General features: G+C 33.2%; 1 long non-coding RNA gene across 1 annotated transcript in view; it reads right to left on the bottom strand.

The window, feature by feature from the left end:
* Positions 1-7,858, bottom strand: part of LOC144236873 (uncharacterized) — a 46,861-nt gene extending 39,003 nt beyond the window's left edge. Inside the window, exon 1 of the long non-coding RNA XR_013336673.1 lies at positions 7,696-7,858. This is a non-coding gene — a long non-coding RNA (uncharacterized LOC144236873). The remainder of the gene's footprint in view (positions 1-7,695) is intronic.
* Between the last annotated feature and the right edge of the window lie 5,979 nt (positions 7,859-13,837).

Below are 13,837 nucleotides of genomic sequence, written 5' to 3'. Positions count from 1 at the left end.
AAAAAAAAAAAAAAAAAAAAAAAAAAAAAAAAAAAAAAGAAACTGTAGAGAGAAGAAAACCATCAACAAAACTAAAAGACAAACTACTGAATGAAAGAACATATTTGTAAATGAAATATCCAATAAGAGGTTAAGGTCCAAAATATATAAAAAGTGTCTACAATTGAACACACACACACAAAACAAAAATGAAAACCTGATTTAAAAATGGGCAGAGGACCTATATAATCATTTTTCCCAAAAAAGATATACACGTGGTCAATAGACACATGTAAACAAGACATGTTTACATAGACACAACGTTACTAATCAAGAAAATGTAAATCAAAACCACATGAGATAACACCTCAGAAATAGCTAGTATCAAAAAGACAAGAAATAACAAATGTTGATGAGCATGTGGAGAAAAAAAGAACTTCATTCACTATTATGAATGTATGTTGGGACAACTGCTATGGGTAACAGTATAGAAATTACTCAAAAGATTAAAAATAGAAATGCCATATGATTCAATAATTACATTTCTGATTTTTTTTACCCGAAGAAAGCAAGATCAGTAATTTTAAAATATATATGTCCCCCTGTGTTTATTACAGCATTATTTACAATAGCCAAGATATGGAGGCAACCTAAATGTCCATAAATAGATGAATGGATAAAGAAGATACTGTGAATTTAGACAATAGAATATTATTCTGGCATAAGAAAGAATGAAATCTTGCCATTTGTGACAACATGTATGGATCTAGAGGGTATTCTGCTAGGAGAAATATGTCAGACAGAAAGAAAAATACTGTATGATTTCACTTATATGTGAAATCTAAAAAGCAAAGCATAAAAATACAAAAAAAATAGACTTACAAATACAGAGAGCAAACTGGTTGTTGCCAGTAAGAGGTTGAGAAATTGGTGAAATAAGTAAAGAGGATAAAAGGTACAAACTTCCAGTTATAAAATAAATAATTCCCAAGGATAGAAGGTACAGAATATAGTGAATAATATTGTAAAACTTTTGTATGGTGAGAGATGTTAACTGTGATGCTTGATGCTTGTGGTGAGCATTTCATGTGTATGATTATCAAATCACTATGTTATACATCTGAAACTAATAATATTGTATGTCAACCATCTTCAATAAAAGAGAAAACATTTTGCTCTATCACTTTTTTGTTAAATAATTTAATACTGTATGTTTTGTAAAACTATTTTCTACCACATAAATTCAATGTTATTAATTATATGAAAATTAAATAATTAAAGAGTCAAAGAAAAATCTAAATTTACTAATCTAGTGTAAAAGTTGTAAAGCAAACAGATATAAAGTATTTGTATCTACACATACACATATAAAATGTTTAAATCTACCTATATAGGGCACATACAAATGAAATACATATAACTTCCCATAGCAAGTATAGATTTAACATTCAAATTTTAATAAATCATAATATACAATGTCATATAATAAAGTATGTCATATGAGGCACTTATTTCAGTGTTTAGGAAAAATACTTGAGTCACTGATGAAAATAAAAACATAAAATTTCTCACTGTAGACGTTATCTCAATAATAATATATAACATAAAGATCAAAAAAGCTTGTGTCTCCCATCTGATGTGATTGCTCAGGTGAAATAATTGGCCAGAAAACAATACCTGATACTTGTTTAGTTTCTATTCTTTCCTTCAATCATCTGACTTACCATCAAATGACATCACTATTTAAGGAGACTATTTGATTTTGGCCAGTCCCTATAGCTGTGTATGATGACACCTACCACTGAGTTTGATGTACCTAATCAATTTAAATACAGAATGGTCAAATCACTGGTGATATTTCAACCATAAGTTATCTTGGGAAATTTGCACATTCCTTGAGAATAAAGATGGCTATATTCCTGTGTAGTGAACATTTACAATGAATAGAACAGGGCATTTAAACTGATGATTTAAGAGCCTAGACATTAATTTACTCATGATTAGCTTCAGTAAATATTAAAGAATCAAGAAAATAAGTTCATGATAATGTTTAGAAGGCTATTTATAGTTTTTTTCTATTAGAAACAAATAGTTGAAAATATACCCTATACCAGAAATTATTATAAAAAGTATAACCTGCATAATCATATACTTGATATTTTATTCATTTTCTATTCATATATTGTTTCTAATCTAATATAGACAGTTCTTTTCCTTATTCTTGAATACTTAATTCCTGAAAATATATTTTCAATTATTATTACATTCTTCTGTTTTATATATTCAGAGAAAAACAATACTCATAAGGCTTAGTTTGATTTTGTTTTCTGTCATAAGTGTCAGGTATAAAAAATACTTTATAGCATAGCCATAAAGTGTGCCAATATGATTAAAGTAGCAGTTGTTTTTGCTATAAAGTATTCTGCAGCAGCTCACCAGTTCTACAAATGACATTTACTCTACTAAAGTAATAAAAAGAATAATCATGAGGTGGAAAATTTACATCTCATAAGAAAAAAAGGTAAATTCTAAATTCATTTAGTGTTCAAACTTTCTATCTTTTTTCCCATTAAAAATGTATTTGCTATAACAGAGGTCGCTGTCTAAGAGATTAGTATTCAAAAAGTGCCTCTGTGCTTACTTAGCTGTCTCAGCACTTTAGTACTAAAGTTAAAAATAAAAAGTAATAAAAACCAAATGAGATTGTTCCGTAGGTGCAACTGGTCACTATTATAGAACCATAGTATGAGCAGCATTGTTCACAAAGTATTTCTGGCTCTGGACATTTTTTTTTACAAGTATTCCCAGTACTCAATATCTGATGATATGCTGATTCTGTAAATCAGTCAGGTTTAGTAATATAGATATCTGTTTCAGAAATGTTTCCATGTTATTGAAATGGTCCTAGATAGATTGAAATTGAGTTCATCTAGAAAAAAGAAAAGAAGAAAAATCTGGTCATGAGGTTTAGAATCTTTGATTACTTGATGATGATGTTTTATTTCTGCAACCCATAAAATTGCATGTACAATGTTGATTCCACCTACACTGAGACAAGAATTACATTTAATTGGAAGTCATTCCCTCTGAAATTATTTCTAACCTTAGGTTAACAGTTTCATATACTCTACTTGCTGGAGGGTATATCTTAGTTGCCTGATTAGATTACATTTCCTAGATACACCTTGGAAGTCACTGAACGCTTAACCCTCTGATGTTTAAATTATTTTGCAGAATAATGGACTATAAATAAGCATAGCTATTCTTATGTTATATGCCATAAAAGAAAAATAGCACACTGTGCACTTTTTCTTGCATATATACTCAAAACAAAATTGATCTAAGATTTCCTCACAGTTTTTACGTAGAATCTGTTTAAAAATGAAAATCGGGTGGGAAATGCATGAGACATTATAGAATAATGAACCAAAGATACTTTTGGAACATTTTGGAGACAGACAGATAGATGATAGATAGAAAGAAAAAAGAAAGTAAGGAATGTCATTTTCAAAGCCCATAGAAGGATTTTACCTACAGAAAGATGGAGGAAACATACTTTTGCACATTGCTCTCATTAAATCCGACTAACTCCCCTGAACATTACATACAAAATGAGACTGGCTACGAACCTTGCAACCCAATGGAAGACACAGTGGTGAGTTCTTAAGTTTTGTTTTTGCCACATGATTCCCATACTTGTGTTGAAGAAGCCAGAAACTCAGAAATGCCAATGGGAGCAAGTAATCTTTCAAAATTCCTGCTGTCTTTATCTAAAGGAAAGGGACAGCCTTGGATAACAGAAAACTTTTAGAAAACTGCTAGACTGTAGACAGACAGCATAGAAAAAACTGGCCTCATCCCAATCCATAACACCAAAGATTGAGTAGAGGGGCTAGATTTCCACCAATTATAAAACTATAATGCATTCTTTAAATCCACCCTCATCCATGCCCAAGTGGTGTCTGAGAGTGCTGTGAACTAAAGATACTTAAAAACAGTGAGAGAGAAACAAAACCTCATCAGTGAATAAAAACAATTCAAATGAAAGTCAATTTCTCATTATACACTATGGAGACCAGAAGGAAGTGATACATCAGTGTTCAAGCCCATAAAGAAAGGAACTGGCAATCCAGAGTTCTATATCAAGTTAAAATATCCTTCAGGAATGGAAAGGAAATCAACATATTTTCAGATACAAAGAAACTATGAGAATTTGTTGTCAACAAACTCACCCTCAGAGAATGATTAAGAAGGAATCTTGAGCAGTAGGAAAAAGTAAGTAAAGGTAAGTCCAATAGTCTTTCCTTCTTTTACGTTTTCTAAATTTTGATGGTTGAATAAAAAAATTATAGCAATGTTTAATGTAGCTCTAAACATATGCAGAGGAAATATTGACGACAGTTATAAGCAAAGAAGAGGAAAGACATAATAGCAGACATAGATTTCTACACTTTAGTAAAACTCTAAAATAATAGCTTCAATTCTAATGTAATGTATACACACATTGCATCTAATATAATGTATACTTAAAACAATCCTTAGTAAAACCATAAAAAGATAATGCTACAAAATAATAAAGGAACCTACAGGAAAGAGAACACATAGAGATTATTTTTCTCCACAAAAGTGGAGAAGACAAACAGAAAACAAAATTTAAGTGGCAAAAAGTCATACCTCATTTTATTGTGCTTCAAAAATAACTGTACATTTTACAAATTGAAGGCTTGTGTAAATCCTTTGCTGAGCATGTCTATCAACACCGTTTATCCAATAGCACTTACTCCCTTTGTGTCTCTATGTCATATTTTGGTAATTCTTAAAATAGTTTACTTTCTCATTACTATGTTGATCTGGGATCAGTCATCTTTGATGTTGCTATTGTAATTTTGGGGGTGTCACAAACTGTGCCCATATAAGATGGTGAACTTAGTAAATGTGTGCGTTCTGACTGCCCCACTGGCTGGGCCATCTCTGTCCCTCTCCTAAGGTTTCCCTATTCCCTCATATATGACAATATTGAAATTAAGCCCAATTAATGACCCTATAATGGCCTCTAAGTGTTCAAGTGAAGAAAAGAGTTACACATTTCTTTAAATCAAAAGCTAGAAATGATTAAGCTTACTGAGGAAGGCTTGCTGAGAGCTGAGATAGGCTAAAAACTAGGTCCTTGCACCAAACAGCCATGTTGTGAATGAAAAGGAAAAGTTCTTGAAGGAAATGAAAAGTACACACAAATAGTAAGAAAGCAAAACAGCCTATTGCTGATATGAAGAAAGTTTGAGTGGTCTGGATAGAAAATCAAACCAACCACACAGTCCCTTAAGCCAAAGCCTACTCCAGAGCACACTCTTCAATTCTATGAAGACAGAGAGGTGAGGAAGCTGCAGAAGAAAAGGTGGAAGCTGGCAGAAGTTGGTTCATGAGGTTTAAGGAAAGCTGTCTCCATAACACAAACATTCAAAGTAAAGCCACTACTGATGTAGATGCTGCAACAAGTGATCCAGGAGATCTAAATATAATGAAGGTGGCTATACTAAAACAAACGATTTTCAATGTAAGTGAAAACAGCCTTCTATTGGAAGAAGATGCCATCTAGGACTTTCATAGCTACAGAGAAGTCAATGCCTGGCTTCAAAGCTTCAGCAAGTAGGCTGATTCTCTTGTTAGGGGCTAATGCAGATGGTGTCTTTAAGTTGAAGCCAGGGCTTGTTGACCATTCCAAAAATCCTAGGGCTCTTAAGATTTATGTTAAATTTACTCTGCTTCTGTTCTGGAAGTGAAATAACAAAGCCTGGATAAAAGCACATCTGTTTACAGCATGGTTTACTAAATATTTTAAGCCCACTGTTGAGACCTACTGCTCAGAAAGAAAAAAACAAAACATTTCTTTCAAAATATGACTGCTCACTGACAATACACCTGGACATCCAAGAGCTCTGATGGAGAGGTACAATGAGATTAATATTATTTTCATGTCTGGTGACAAAACATCTATTCTTCAGCCCATGGATCAAAAAGTAATTTCAAATTTCAAATCTTATTGTAGAAGAGACAGCTGTCTCCCATAGATAATGTTTCCTCTGATAGATCTGGGCGAAGTACATCTAACACCTTTTAGGATGGATTCATCGAAGAGGTAAAAATAAACATGAACAAGAGTTTGGAGGACACTGATTTCAACCCTCATGGACGACTTTGAAGGTTTCAAGGCATGAGTGGAGGAAATAATTGAAGATGTGGTAGCAATAGCATGAAAACTAGAAAGGGAGCCTGAAGATGTGAATGAATTGATGCAATTTCATGATAAAACTTCAAAGGATGAGTTGCTTCTTTTTTTTTTTAAATTTTTAATGTTTATTTATCCTTGAGAGAGTGAGAGAGACAGAGAATGAGCAGGGAAGGAGCAGAGCGATAGAGGGACACAGAATCTGAAGCAGGCTCCAGGCTCTGAGCTGTCAGCACAGAGCCCGACGCGGGGCTCAAACCCACAAACCGCGAGATCATGACCTGAGCCGAAGTCAGACGCTTAACCGTCTGAGCCATGCAGTCGCCCCAAAAGAGTTGCTTCTTATGTATGAGCAAAAACAGTGGCTTGTTGAGATGGATTCTACTCCCAGTGAATATGCTGTGAATACTTTTGAAACAACAATAAAGGATTTAGAATATTACATAAACTTAGTTGACAAAACAGTGGCAGAGACATCCCTGGGTTGTTAAGCTGGAAACTCCAGGTTTATGTCCCACTGAAGAATTTTTCTTTTAAGATTTTATTTTTAAGTAATCTCTACAGGCAATGTGGGGCTTGAACTCACAACCCCAAGATCAAGAGTGGCTTGCTGAGCCAGCTAAGCACCACACCTCTTCCCTTGATGAAATTTGTTTACATCACAAAGCATGAGGACCCAGCACCTTTCTCCTTATGTTTCTAACAATATTCTCAAAATTGGAAGGAGTGAGACCTCAGCTGCCTCTCTATTCTAATAAAAGCACAGATTCTTTTTTTTTTATTATTATTCCTTACCTATAATCCTGACCTGGTATTTTAGGGTGATATCTGTTTCTCATCACATCACACTAGAAGGAGGAAATTATGGCACAGGAAAACTGGGGTGCATTATTTGAGTAAATAATAATCAGTTCTGTTTCAGAGACATTGTGCTAGTATTTAGGAAAATATTAAGATAAAGATATTAAAGAACTTAACCTTAATTATCTGATTGTGACTAGATTTTACATTGGGCTTCAATTTGATCCTTAGTTTCCTGGTTGCTAAAGTAAAATAAAATTTTCCTAATTAACAAAAAGAAAACAATAAAATCTTACAGAGAGAATCATCTGTAGTCATATTTTTCCCTTTGAATTAAGCCAAGTTTGTATTTCTTTTGAATGAAAGAAATTATTTATCCTACAAATCTTTTTATAGGAAACATTGGATAAAGCCGTTAAAGTTTTAAAATAGGTAGAGAAACAATAATACATATGTGTGTATATATAATGTATGTTTGTATATATAACATACATATGTGTATATACAAACATACATTATCTATAATGTTATATATAATATATATGTTTATATATATACACACATACATATATACATGTATACTTGCCTTAGTCACTTTAAGTATATAACATATGAAAATGTTACTTTTATATATAGATGTATATAGGTATATGTAGGTATATATGTGTATGCAAAGTTATGAAACATACCACAGATCAACATCTCTTCTGACACCAGCTGCAAATTCAGTAGTTGCCAAGATCACTCGTAGTTTTATTAATTTGCTGGATGGGTTCACAGAGCTCACTAAAGGCAGTCATACTCACATTTATGGAGTGTTATAATAAAAGGGTACAGATTAATATCAGTCAAGGGAAGAGACCCATGGGCAGAGTCTAAAAGATTCCAAACATGGAGTTTCCAATTGTTCTCGCCTTCCAGCAATTATGTGTGACAAATGCATGTAGTTTTGGCAACAAGAGAAGTTCACTCAGGACTCGTCATGTCCAGAGTCTTTATCTGGGCTCCATCACATGGACATGGTTAACTGTCCACATGACTGACCTCACCTCCCAGACCCTCTAGTGGTCCAGTTGATACAATAAGACTGAGATCCTTACCAGAAATCACAATGGTAGACAACTTAGAGTGTCCCAAAGCCCCCAAGTAAACAAACACTTTTGACTGGCACCATGTTCCAATACATTAGTGATTACCTCTCAGGAGCTGAAAACAAAGGCCAGACCTCTTCATGGGTAGGTTAAATTCTTTACTGAATAGTACGTATGGATTTTTATATATAAAATTCCTATAAAACCTCAAGTTTCCCAGAAATCTGGGCCATATTGTATGCAGACTTCACTTCCCCCCCGTCCCCAGTAAATTTAGGACCAATGATACCAATAGCCTGCTTTAATAATTGAAAAGAAGATTTACACTTTTCTGTGAAATTGAGACCATGAGTTTCAATACAGCTCAACTATCGGGACTTAGAACATAGACAGTCTTCATCAGCTTAACTTAGGTATTTATTTCAATAAATGCTTGCCAAGAAAATGAGTCCACAAACTAATAAATAACTTTACAATTCACTTCAGCAAATTCTTGAAAAGCAATTTATCTAGGCAAATAGTTTGCCCATCTGGGCAACAGTTGCCCTATTGGACAATAAATTACACACTAAAAACAAAAAACGAAAACCCCAAACTGCTTGCTTTTCAAAATATAGATTTGCTCTCTAAGATCCTTTTTTTCCTATGTTCACCTAACATAAACTTCTAAAATAAATTATTCATCTGAAAAATAAATTAGAATTAAAAAAAATTAACCCAAATCATCCAATGTTCTACATTTAACTGTGTAAGAAAGTTTCCAAATAGATTCAGATTGCAAAATTATTTTGTGTCACTAAGGCGAAGAAAAAGTGTATTGACAACTTAGCCCTTTTACATTCCCCAAACAATAAATTAAACCTAATGGTTTTTATTCCAACATACGCTTTCCCTTATCATATATATTTCCATTGCTCTCTGCCTCTACCTTTCTGTCTGATCTAATTTACCTATTGGCTGACCCTCCACCCACCAAAAGAAACTTCCAATGCCTAATTGCCTGTTAAAGTCGAGCCATAATTAGAATAGAACAAACCACTAACAGCTTATTTTAGGACCTTGTCTTGGAAATAGGTGAAAGCTATTGTTAAAATCCTAAAACCCAAAAAGATGAACATAAATTCATCTGTATACAAGAATTTAGAGTAGTTCTAACAATCTCTCATGTAATGGATGGTGAATGAAGAAAAGGAAGATCTTAAGACTGATTTGAGAGACCCCTTTTGCATAGGGAACTAGAGTGGTTTCAAAATGCTGAAAATGCTCTATAATATCTTTGGTACCATGAAAATAGATTATATATTAATACAGTCCTGCAAGCAAAGAGAAGACTTCAGGAATAGGTAAATCCTTTTATGTACCAACCAGATGTAGATTCTCAAAACAGATTATGTCCAATCTTTGTCTTCACGTTTTGTGACTGGCCTGAAACCAGAAATAGAGCGCTTAAACTACAGCAAAATTGTAACAGGAGATTGACTCATTGCCAGACCTCCAAATACTTTCTGAACATTTAGAATAAAAGTAGAAAGAGACCCAGGAAAAACTGATGATGATAGCCTTATAAACAAAACAATAGCTAGTTCCTTCTGGTCATTACATACAGGAATGTATAAAAGAAGAGAGTCTTTTGAAGAAGGCACTGGCAGTAACTGCAAGCAGAAATAAACCCTGGGTTGTTTTCTATAAGAAAATGTCCTGTGTTCACTAAAAAACTGAAAAATAAACTTGCCCAGTTGATCAGTGAAGGTGATCTGAATGAGAATCAAGTGCCCGATTTTCTACTTTATCTTTAAATAATCATGGAGTTATGCATCTAAATATTAAATAACAAGTCTACAAATGTTTGATAGATGAAGGTATGGAATATGAACATCAGACACCTGTCATTGTCACACAGTTCTGCCTCAGAGTCTGTTTTTAATAACCTATGGATACTTCCCATGCCCCAGTCTATAATCTTTACACGAATGTCCCTTTGTAACAAAAAAAATAAATATAATTTATTTTTTGGAAGACATAAGAATATATTGGACACTTATGTCTATGGAGTTTACTAAGGCACTGTTCTTAGTACTTTTCAAATCCTCTAGTCATGACCCTGAGGACCCTTAGGTTTCCCTGTGATTCTCGTATTATCCAAATATGCAAATGACCTCTTTGTATTAAATATGAAGGAACCTCTAAGATTAATTACAACTACCTACCTTCTATTTTGGCTCAGAAAGAATATTAAACTTCCAATTCTTGTTTTAATATTGTCAAAAGTAATAAATCTCCTAGGATATGATTTATACCTTGGAGGTAAATTCTTATATTCTTCAAATATTTCCATCCAGCTTTCCTTTAACTACTAAAAGAAGGGGAAAATCACTAATGTCCAAAAAGTTGTTTTGGTTGTTTGGGGTCATTTGAGATCTCATATTAATTGTGGTTGTTTTTTTTAAAACAATATTTCTGTAAAAAATAACATTGAGATTCTGATAGGGATTGCATTGAATCTGTACATTGCTTTGGGTGCTGGGTAGTGTGGACACTTAAAAAATAATATTTCTAATCTATGGGCATGTCTTTATGTCTTTCATTTTTCTTTCGTTGTTTTTCTTTTCCTTCCTTCCTTGCTTCCTTCCTTCCTTCATTCTTTCCTTCCTTCCTTCCTTGCTTCCTTCCTTCCTTCGTTCTTTCCTTCCTTCCTTCCTTCCTTGCTTTAGCAATGGTTTGTAACCTTCAGTGTATAAGTCTTTTAAGTCGTAAGTGTTTTATTTTTACTTTTTGGTGCTATAGTTAGAGAGATTTTACAGTTATAGAGATTTTTTCCCCTAATTTCCTTTACAGATTAGTAATTGTTAGGGTATACAAATGTAATTGATTTTTGGCTATTGATTTTATGTCTAGCAACTTTGGTGAATTCATTTACTAGTTGTACCAGGGCATTTTGATTGTTTGTTTGTGGTTTTGTGTAGATTTTTTAGGGGGTTCTACATATAAGATCTTCTCATCTATGAATATAGATAAATTAAATTCTTTTCTAATTTGTATGCCTTTTATTTCTTTTTCTTGTCTGATTGCTCTAAGTAAAACTTCCAGTATCATTTTGAATAGTAGTGGGGAAAAAATGTGTCACTGGTTCATTCCGGATCTTAGAAGAAAAGATTTCAGTTTTCCCCATTATGTTAGCTGTGGGATTTTCATAAAGGTATTTATTGTCTTGAGATAGTTTCCTTCTATTTCTAGTTAAATATTTTCATCATGAAAGGGTGATGGAGTTTATCATGTTCCATTTTTGTATCTATTGAGATGATCATATGGTTCTTTCATTTTACAGATGTTATGAATTACATGGATTGATTTTTATGTGTTTAACCATCTTATATTTGAGATATAAATCCCATCTGTTCATGATGTATAATCTTTTAAATGTGTTGTTGAATTTGGTTTTCCAGATTTTTGCTTAGGATTTTTCATCAATATTCCTCAGGGATATTGGTCTGTAGCGTTTTTGTTTTGTTTTGTTTTTTGTTTTTCTGTTTTTTTGTTTTGTTTTGTTTTGTTTTCTGTTGTGTCTTTATTTGGTTTTGCTATCAGGGTAATACCAGCCTCATAAAATGTGTTTGGGAGTGTCCTCTGCTTTTTGCGTCTTTGGAAGAGTTTGAGAAGTATTTCTGCTCATTCTTCTTTAGAAATTTTGTCGTGGGGTTCCTGGGTAGGTCAATCGGTTAAGCCTCTCTCTCTCTTTTTCTAAAATATTTATTTATTTTTGAGAGAGAAACAGAGACAGAGCATGAGTGCGGGAGGGGCAGAGAGAACAAGACACAGAATCTAAAGCAGGATTCAGGCTCTGAGCTGCCAGTACAGAGCCCTGGGGGGAGGAGGGGTTGAACTCAAGAATTGCAAGATCAAGACCTGAGCCAAATTCAGGTGCTTGAACCACCTATCCACCCATGCATCCCTAAGCGGCTGACTCTTGATTTCAGTTTAGGTCCTGATCTCTCAGTGTGGGATCCAGTCCCACATTAGGCTCCATTACCTGCTGGGGATTCTCTCTCTCACTCTCTGACCCTCCCCCATCTACACTCTCTCATTTTCAAATAAATGAATATTAAAAAATAGTTTGGTAGAATTCTCTAGGGAATCTATCTGGTCTTGGACTTTTTTATATTGCAAGGTTTTGACTATTGAATCAAGCCCATAGGTTATAGTTTTGTTCAGATTGTGTATTTTTCATGGCTCAACTTGTTAGGCTGTATGTTTCTAAGAATTTATCCATTTCTTCTAGGTTTATACATTTGGTGTATAATTGTCAAAATTTTTTATAATAGTTTTCTATAATATTTATTTATGACTTTATTTATTTTTCTTAGCCTGCTAAAGGTTTGTCCATTTTCTTGGTTTTACAAATTTTTTCTATTATTTCTACTCTCTAATTTATAGCTGGTCTAATTTTTATTATCCTTCCTTCTGCTGACTTTGGGTTTAGTTTGTTCTTATTACTCCAGTTTCTTGAGGCATAAGGTTAGGTCATTGTCTAGCTCTTTCTTAATTTTTACTATGTTTACCTCTACAAACTTTCATCTTGGTCCTGCTTTTGTTGCATCTCATAAGTTTTGGTATGAGTTTTGTGATTCCAGTTTAATTTATCTTCAGATATTTTCTAAATTACCTTATAATTTTTCTTTGACCCACTGGTTGTTTAAGAAGGTGTTTTTAAATTTCCAAGTATTAGTGGATTTTCCCATTTTCCTTCTATTTATTTCTAGTTTAATACCACTATAGTCAGAGAAGATACTTTTTGTAAATTTCAATATTTTAAAACTTGTTAAGACAAGATATTTTGTATAGTTTTGATATTCCTTAAATTACTCCTTAAATTTTGTGGCCTAACATCTGGTCCATCTTATATTTACCTTTACTAGGGAATTTCATATTTTTGTGTGGTTTTATGTTGCTACTTGTCTTTTACTTCAGTATGTAGGACTCTTTTTAGCATTTCATATAAGGTAGGCCTCGTGGTGACAAATCCCCTTAGTTTTTGTTTATCTGAGAAAGTCTTAATTTTTTGTTTGCTTTTTAAGGACAGTTTTAACAGATAATGTATTCTTGGTTGGCAACACCCTCGCACCCGCAGTACTTTGCATATAATATCTCATTCTCCTGTACCCTATAAGGTTTCTCCTGGGAAATCTACTGATAATCTGAGTTTACTTATACATGACAGTTCTTGCTCCTTTTTCCTTTCGTGATTTTGACAATTTGTTTATAACACGTCTTGGTGTATCCTAGTTCTTTAAGTTTCTGAATTTATGTGATCATTTCTCTCCTCAGATTTGTAAACATTTTAATCCATTGTTTCCTTAAAGAGATTTCTGCAGCTTTTCCTTTCTACTTCCTTTGGGGCTCCCATAATGCATACATGGTTCTCCTTGAGAGTCTTCCATACATCCCTTAAGAATCTTTTCATATGTCTTCTTTTTTAATTTTGCTCTTCTTCCTTGGTAAATTTGAAAGTCTTTTCTTCAAGTTCACCAATTCTTTTTTCTATGTGGTCAACTTAGGTGTTGTTCCTGACAGTAAAATTTTTAATTCAGTTATATTCTTTTAGCTCCAAGTTTGTTTATTTTTAATAAATATTTTCTATACCTCTGGTAATACACTTACTTTTTATACATTATTTTCCTTATTTGTCTATCCGTGATATCTTTTAATTCACTAAGAATCCTTCAAATGGTAATTTTGCTTTCTA

The sequence above is a fragment of the Crocuta crocuta genome, unplaced genomic scaffold, assembly GCF_008692635.1.
Source record: "Crocuta crocuta isolate KB4526 unplaced genomic scaffold, BGI_CrCroc_1.0 scaffold226, whole genome shotgun sequence".
NCBI lineage: Eukaryota > Metazoa > Chordata > Mammalia > Carnivora > Hyaenidae > Crocuta > Crocuta crocuta.
Note: the sequence above shows the minus strand (reverse complement) of the source record. Positions and strands in the feature narration are given on the sequence as shown.